Genomic DNA, 8,153 nt, shown 5'->3' with positions numbered 1-8,153 from the left:
GTGCCCGGAGCGTGCAGCAGAGTTGCTGAAATAGCGCATTTCTCTGGTGCCCGATTACATGCTGAGGAGAGCCAGGGAGCGGCTTGGAGGGAGCATCAGACCCTCTTGCAGCTTGCCCGGGGGCCAAGACAGTTGTGGAGTAAGGACAAGCCCCATCCCCTGCATGCCACTGAGGAGCCTGCATGGCTGGTGGCAGGAGAGGGCTTTTCCTGGAGACCCCACATGGCCCCTCGCAGCGGGCACTCATGGGGACCTGGTCCCTGCCTTGCTTTCGCAGGGAGCAGCACGGCTTTTCCATGTCTGGGTGCGGCAGAAGCTCACGCAGGACCTGTGCCTGGCTGTGGCCCCTAAGTGCCACCCCCTTGTTTTCACGTTGAAGAGACGGCTGCACCTTGTGTCTCGGCCTTGCCTGCCCAGCGAAGGTGCCGTTGTGATAGTCCACTCCAGAAGTGGCTGCTTTTTGTGATGGATGCTAGGGGATGCTTCAAGCGGAAGGACAACAGGAATGGCTTATAATCCGAAGGAGGGTCTCACGTATCAGGGCATGTGCAGGAGGAGCTATGCTTGTCTCTGCTGGCATTTAAATATATCGAGGTGTGTTTCTCATTTCCTGTTCTGCACGGCGGCTGGGCATGGGCTGCATAGAGAGGGCAGGCGCTCACTCCTCGGATGCCCCAGGGCTCTGGACTCTGCCGTCAAGAACCACATGCCCTGGTTCTCCCGGGCTATTGCTACCCTGCTCCTGGGATGCCAGGACCTGCCCCTTCCTGCATGCAGCAGCCTCCAAGCTGCTCAGACGCTCCCCTCCCTGGGATGCCCAGAAGTTGGCACTTTATTACCCCTGGAGCTGATCGAGTGCTGGTGCCTCCAACCTCCTGCAGCCTGCAGGCGCCTGCTGCTGCTGCCTGGGCTGTCTCCATTGCCACGTGGGCATCAGCAATGGATCTGTGCCCCTGGGACTGCCTTGCAGTGCCTTTTCCCAGCCTTACTCCCCAGGGTTTCTTCAGGCTCCTCCACGGCTCTTCGGAGCTGCATTGATGTTACATTCCCGGCAACGAGCTTGGGCGTTCTCAGCTGGGTTTCTAGCAATGGGGTCGAACACCCGTAGCCCCCATGCCCCACCAAGGGCATGGGCAATCGGGGCTCTCTGCCCAGTATCGCATGGTACAGCTGGTTGCAGAGAGGCCAGAAGGGAATGGTGTCTGATCATGAGTTTTCTCTGATTTAAAAAAATCCCCAATTTTCGGTTTAAAAAAAAAAAGTTACCCCAAATCCGCATTTCTCTGTGGGTGTAAATGAAACACCGCTAATGTATAGATGTGGATATATTGGTGTTTCATTCTGATCATGGGAAAATGTGGATTTGAGGTTACTTTCTTTAACCGAAAATTGGGGATTTTTTTTTAATCAGAGAAAACCAGGATCCGTGCTGATCATAAGCTCTCCCCCTGGGGCAGCCCCTGCAGGCCAGGCCTGTCACCGGGCTGATGCATCAGGACAAGTGTCAAGGGAGACCCTGCTCTGGGGGGAGCTGAAAGGGGGAGCATGCCCGAGAGTGCCCCGTGCTAGCCAAGTGCGGCCCACGGCACTCCCAATGGCACCGCTCTCTGGGCAGCCTGGGAGCGTGGTGCTCCCTGCGTGCCCGCCGCGAACTCGTTTGCAAAACTCTGCTTGCAAACCCTCACCTGTTTGCAAAACCCTGCCTTTTCCATCTCTCTGTCCCCCCGTCTCCCCCCCCAGTGGGGCTCCAGCTCTGCTGGGGAGTCGCTCAGCCTTTTGTTTCAGAGGAGGCTGTTGTTATGGAGACAGCAGGGCCGTCAAGAAAAACCATTAAATGCCAGGCTCGGGAGAAAAAGAGGGATTCCTAGGATGCCATTCCATAACGGCAGGGCCTTTGGGGTCCAAACGCTCCGGCATCTCCGCGGGTGCAACCATGCATCCTCGCCGGGGTCAGCGGAGCGACCTGCAGTGGCCCCAGCGGGGACCTGGCCTCATACTTGAAGGTCCCTTGCCTGTGCCACCTGCAGCCTTGGGGATGATTCAGTCGGACGTCCCCAGCTCCAGCCCACCTCGGCCCAGGTGGCTGCAGCTCGGAGCTGGGCTCGCGAGGCCGCGCCGGCACAAAGCCGGAGGGGAAAATGCCTCCACCGGCCCTTCGTTTTCCAGCTCTCCAGGCCGAGGGGCGGCAGTTCCCGCTCGTGGCAGCGGGAGGCACTGCCGCCCTGCAGACAAGGCCATCCCCAGGCAGCGCCTTCCCGCTCCCTCGGCCCTAGAAAGGTGTGATGTTAGATCTATTAGCTGGCTTGATCTACTTACGCTGCCTAATACTCTGGTCAGGACAAGGCCTTGGGCTGCCCTCTAGGCTTTACCTTGACCAGTTTAGCACAGGCTGAAGTGTGAGCGCTTTGCCTCCAGGAACATTTCTACCTGGTCCCTCCCTATCGAGGTGTGTACATGCACGGGGATGGGGCTCCGGGCAGAGTCCTAAGGAGACGATGCCCTGGCAGGGTTTGCCCTGACGTAGGTAGGCTAGCTCAGGTTTCCCTGGACTTGCCACAGAGTGGGGAAAGCAACAGCGCCCCGTCTTTGCAAGGCTTCTGCCCAGAGGCAGCTCCCTCGCCGGATCTGCTGCTTTCATTATTTTACCCTCCGGCTCAATCCGCGGCGCGCTCCCCAGGATCTCAGCCACGGTAGCTAGATAGACGTGAACGCGGGTTTTTACTCCTGGCAGGGCTACCATCAAGCCTTTTTTTGGGCTGTGCAGATATAGCAGAGCCCATTAGCAAAGGTTCCCCTTCAAACCTAACTCGACAGAGTATATCCCTCTATACAGTAACCCGAGCACAGCAATCAGCCCCAAAGCACAGAGCAGTACAGCTGGTCCAATAAAAGATATTGCTCAAAAACCCTTGCTACTCCATAGGTCACCGCAGTGGCAAAAGCAATTCAGTTCTGGCTCGAAATACAGATTTCCCAATGGATTAATGACTGGCCCTACGATAGGTAGAAATGGGACCCTGGTTTCCTTTATGAATTCAAGCAGAGGAGATTTCTACCTCGATCCATTAATATTGCCAGTACTTTTTGTCACCTAGCTAAGGTCAGGTGTACCCTAGAAACTTTTGCCATTATCGACATGCCAGGTAGAGAAGTGGCATTTTGGGACAGGGGGATGCCATTTCTGTAATGGTAGGCATGCTGGTGTGGATACAGTGGGCATAAAAATGTTCATGTCACTCACAAAACGGGTACAATCTGCTACGGGAAAAGGCGGGGGGGGAGCTCCTTCTCCAAGCTGCCGTTCTGATCTGACCGATCTTTTCTGCAGAGCTGATTCGAAAACAGAAGTGCTGAAACCTGTGACCATCCGAGATGGATTTGGCTCTGACTTGTAATGCAAAAGCCGCAAGGTTGGACGGTCGCGTGGACCAGACGCTCTGAGATGCACCAGCTCGGACCCACGATCGTGCTTCGTGTCGACGGCGCCGAGTCGATTTATTTTGCTGGCGGCAAACACGTTTCATTTTGGCCAACAGAAACATTTTATTCTGACGAAACTTTATCACAGCGGCTATCAAACAGGACAGATCCCCTTAAGTATTATACATGCACGTTGGAATGCAGCGGCCACAAAAATGAATTGATCTGCTCAAGTTGATGCGACGTTTTTACCTTATCAAAAGGCAAACAGTGGCTATTACTGAAAAGCCAGAAAACAATTTAAGTTCACCAAAACTGCTTTTTCCTACCAAAAACAGTTCCCTCAAAATCCTGTGCCTTTCAGTATAGAGTAGACGTAAGTAGCACGCTTATCTATAAGCCTTAAATGACCAACTAAGTCAGTAACTATAAGAACAAGTGTATGAATTTCCCTCTCCCTCGCTGGGGTGCGAACATCGTAAGAGTTGTAGCGTGCTATAAAGGTACAGTATGAGTTAATAACCATTGGCACAAAGCCATTAATAACCAATAAAACAAAATGCTTTCACAGAGCCATCGGAGGAGCCAAAAAAGCCCTTTGCAAATATTAATGAGCTAGCCTTTCTGCAGCTGTCTGCGGTAGGCTAGGCAGGAATAGTTTTCCCTACTATTATGCCCCAATACTTACGTTTCCTTGTGCTTCCCCGGCTGTTGGGCTGTATCCACCTCTTTTCCCTTGCCTTGTACCAGAGGCAAGAGCCATCACCTCGCTGTGTCTCTACAGCCCCAGCCCCATGGAGCACAGGGGCTACTGTAATACATAAACTGGAATGATTTTGCAAAGGGGGAAACTGAGGCAAGTGAGCTGAGTGCCCTGCTAGATAGGCTTCCTGTCCAGGGCCATGCAGCTTTTGGCCGTGCTGCGGAGGTAAACTGGGCAGTGCCGATTACAGCAGCCGGCTCCGTGACGGGGTGGTTTGTTCACCAGGACCTGGACTGAGCCAGGGCCGCGCAAGGGTTAACGGGAGTCTGACTCATTGGCTTCCAGCCCTGGCAGGACCCGAGCTCTCGGAAAGGCCAGGGCCCGTGATGGGATGCAAGGGCTGTCGCTGAAGCGCTGGTTTGGGGTGCGGGGCTGGGGAAGTACCTGCTGGGCGAGCCAGCTGCCTCGGCCCTGCTCTTGGAGCTGGGACAGGGCCTGCTGCGGGAAGGACTAGAAAGGTCGCTTCACCGCAGCTGGTACAGAGGATCTGAGTGTGCATGTGCAAAGCAGCAAAGAGACTGCTCGAAGAGCTTTGTAACCCCTGAGGGTTAATCCCCTGCAGTGCCCTTCCCTCCTGTGGGGAAACAGGCACAGGGCAACTCAGCAATGCGTTCAGCGCTACCTCCCCGTGGCTAGCAGTCTTCGGGTCTCATTCGTCGGACTGTACTGTAACAAGCACAGCGTCCCACCCTGCAGCCCCATTTGTTGGGTCTCTGGCATCCTCTGATGCTGGGGGTCATCCCTTTAGCACATGGGGCAGGGTAGGAGGTCTGTCCTGGCAGTGCCAGAGAGACTGGTGAGCTCTGGACCCCTGGTCCTGGCTGGGCGGCTGCAGGGTGGGCCATAGGTCTGCAGCTGTCCCAGAGAGGGGGCTGTGGGGGCTCTCGGCGAGGTTTGCTGCTGGGATGCCAGGAGGAAACGATGTACAAAAAACTAGAACTCTTGGTTCCAAAATGATGCCTTTTGTTAGTCCAACTGGAAATTGGAGGAAACTCTGGAAGAGGAAGAAAACGTGGAGGAGGAAGTCAGAAAACAAAGACCGGGCAGTGGATGGGGGGTGGGAGGGGAAAGCCCAAATGCTGGCGCCTTTAATTTGGACTGGAAAGGGGCCTTCAGGTCGAGTGTTAATGAAGATCCTGACTGACGCGGAGCTGTGCCTCGGCTGTTCAGGGCGGGCTGCCGAGCAGCGCAGGTAGACCGGTGGGTGACAGCATGCGTCAGCTCCCTTTGGGCTGGGGTGGCATGCCCAGGTGTGTCCGCAGAGCTGGTGAGGATGACCTCCGGGACGTCTGCCTGCACTGACGCCTCTTAGTGACAGCCCCACCAAAACCGTCCCCTGTGCCTGAGCCCCAAGCCTCCAGCTAAACACCCAGGGCGGGCGTTTCCAGAGTAGGGTCTGGCCTAACCCTGCAGAGAGAGACCCGGGGGAGGGGGCCAGAAGCAGCGGAGCTGTTTAGGTGTCTAATCCCTGTTGCTTTCACGCTTGACCTATGGCATCTGGGGGAGGCCGGACACCCAGGCAGCCTGTTTGGGTGCTGGCTCCGTGCCCTGAGCTGCTCGCAGGCTGCTGGTTCAAAGATGCATGAAATGTAAGTCCAGACGGCTGTCGCTGTCGCCTCGCCCTTGTGTCCGGGGAAGGAGGCAGCCCATCCTGCAGCCCCCAGGGCCCCATCGAGACACTAGAGACAGGCCTGGCGCCCACCAAGAGCGGCACGCCCAGGCTGCGTGCCGCTGCCCCACGCGTGGCTGGCGTGGCATCCCCAGGGCTGCGTGCTGCTAATTGCCAGCGCCCGCCAAGGAGGATCCTTGCTCTCTCTGGGAGGTAGGTCCTGTCCTCCCCAGGGCCAAGCAGTTACAGGGATTCAATTAATCTCTCATTAATTTTTCACTTCCTCAGAGAATCCTGAGAGCGAGGGAGGGAGCTTTGCTGTGGTTTAAACTGATGCCCTTTCTCTGGCAAGGGCAGCTTGCTGGGGGGAGCCGGGGGAGGGTGGGATCCATCACACCTGGAGCCCCGAGGCCTCCCCCCGGCGGGTGGGGAGAGGGCACCGAGGGAGAAGGTCTAGGCATGAGTCTCCCCTCTGGGTCCCTGCTCCAGAGACCCCGACTTCAGCCCAGAGGGCTGCTCCCAAGTGATCTGTTCATGTGCAAGATGATTGCCGGGGTGGGGGGTATTCCTGGTTTCTCCAGCCCCTGCGGAGCAGCTCGGGCGATGGACTCCTGCAGACCAGCGCGGCATCAACTGCTTTAAAGGGGACCATCCTTTATGAGCGGCTCCCTGCCCGGGAGCTTTGGAGTCTCCAAATTTTGTCCTTAGTAACTTGGGTCAGGGGCTGCTCAAAGCAGGGGCTGCCCCCCGGGCTCCAGACAACGCAGAGACCTCTGTCCTCCTGCCTGGCACGGCCCCGGGGCCCGCGTGTCCAGAGCGCTGTTCCTCCAGCGGGTGCTAAGTCCTGATTTGACACAAAAATGGCCTCTGGGGCAGCAAATGGGCCTTTAGCTCCTAGACATCCCCTCCCCCCAGCTGGTACCTGCCAGAGGGGCATCAGTGCCCTCACCTGAGGCACGGCCAGCCTTGCCTTTGGGAGAGGTACCCAGTGGACCCCCCGGTGGTCTCCTGCACCCCGTTAGCAGCTTCCTCCCCTCCCCTGCGCGCTGGAGGGGTGAGGCCGGCGGCAGAGCAGCCCCGCGCACACAGGCTCGGCAGCCCGGGAACAGGCGGGTCGGGAAAGCATCCTCCACTGCCAGCTGTTGCCATGGAAACAATGCACATTTGTGTCTGAAATCATTTTTTCCCCTCCCGCCCTCCCTCTCCTTTTATCTCCGCAGCCCTGCCCTTCCCCACCAAACCGCCTCTGCCCTTAATCCCTTGGTGCCAGGTAAGGCCTCAGCCCCGGGCGTCCAGCTGGCTGGGCTGATCCCCGGGAGGGGAGACGCCCATGGGACCGGGTAGCGCCCTGCCTGGCAGGTATGGCGGGGCTTGGCGTGCGGTGCTCAGTGACCCATGCCACCCGTGAAGGAAAGGTGGGCACCCTCCTGCCCCTGTCCTGCAAGGCGCTTTTCTTCTTGGGGTCAGAGAGGGGTTTGGGCTCTGCTGGACCAGCCCGGGGAGATGCCCCTTGGGCAGCCCATCCCAACGTGTTCCCCTCCAGCCCTAAGTGGGCAGAAACCCCTGTCTGGGCGGCCGCGGCCTGCAGCGGGGTGGGCACAGTGCATCCCGCCCGGCTCCAAGGGGCAGCCAGGCTACGACAGGCCACCGCAGACCCCGTGTACGCTTGTGCCCTTGGGTCGTGCTGAGGCCAGGGCCGGTGGGCAGGCACCAGTGGCCCTGCCTCGTGCTGTCGCCAGGGACCCCAGCGCACGCCTGCCCGGATCCGTCCGCCACAGCCGCTCCCGCTGCAGGCTGCTTCCCGGAGGCGCGGGCTGTGACCGGGCCCCTACCTCCAGCTCAGCACTGAATCAGCCGCAGACCAGCCCAGCCCTGAGCGGGGAGGGCTGCAGCGGCAAACGCTGCCGGCTTCACGCCGCCCCCGGGCCGGAGCGTGCTTGGAGCTGCCGGTCGCGGCCACGGGCGGGCGAGGGCGCGAGGCGGGGCGCCAGGCAGCGCCTGCAAGCCCGGCCCGAGGGAGAGCAGGGGCGCCCTGGCGCGGGCTGGGAGGACACGAGGCCCAGAGCCAGGCGGGGGAGAGCGGGCGAAGCCGGGGCGCTGGCCTCCGCCCCGCCACGGGGGGAGCCGCGGGCCAGCGCCGGGGGCAGGCGGGAGGCGTCTTTTTTGGGGGTTTTTCCTGTTTTTTTGCACCGGTCCTGGAAGCACAATACCAGGTCAATGCATGGAGTGGATGGAGCACGCTCCGGTTCCACCACCCAACACCAAAAAAGAGTCTGCTCAATATAGACCTCCTGCGGAGGACATATCAGACGGTATCTCCCCGGGCGGGCTGCGAGGGGCGCGCCGGGGCACCCCCCGGCA

The sequence above is a fragment of the Crocodylus porosus genome, unplaced genomic scaffold, assembly GCF_001723895.1.
Source record: "Crocodylus porosus isolate Cpor-Errol unplaced genomic scaffold, CroPor_comp1, whole genome shotgun sequence".
Lineage (NCBI taxonomy): Eukaryota > Metazoa > Chordata > Crocodylia > Crocodylidae > Crocodylus > Crocodylus porosus.
This window is presented reverse-complemented; position numbering follows the sequence as displayed.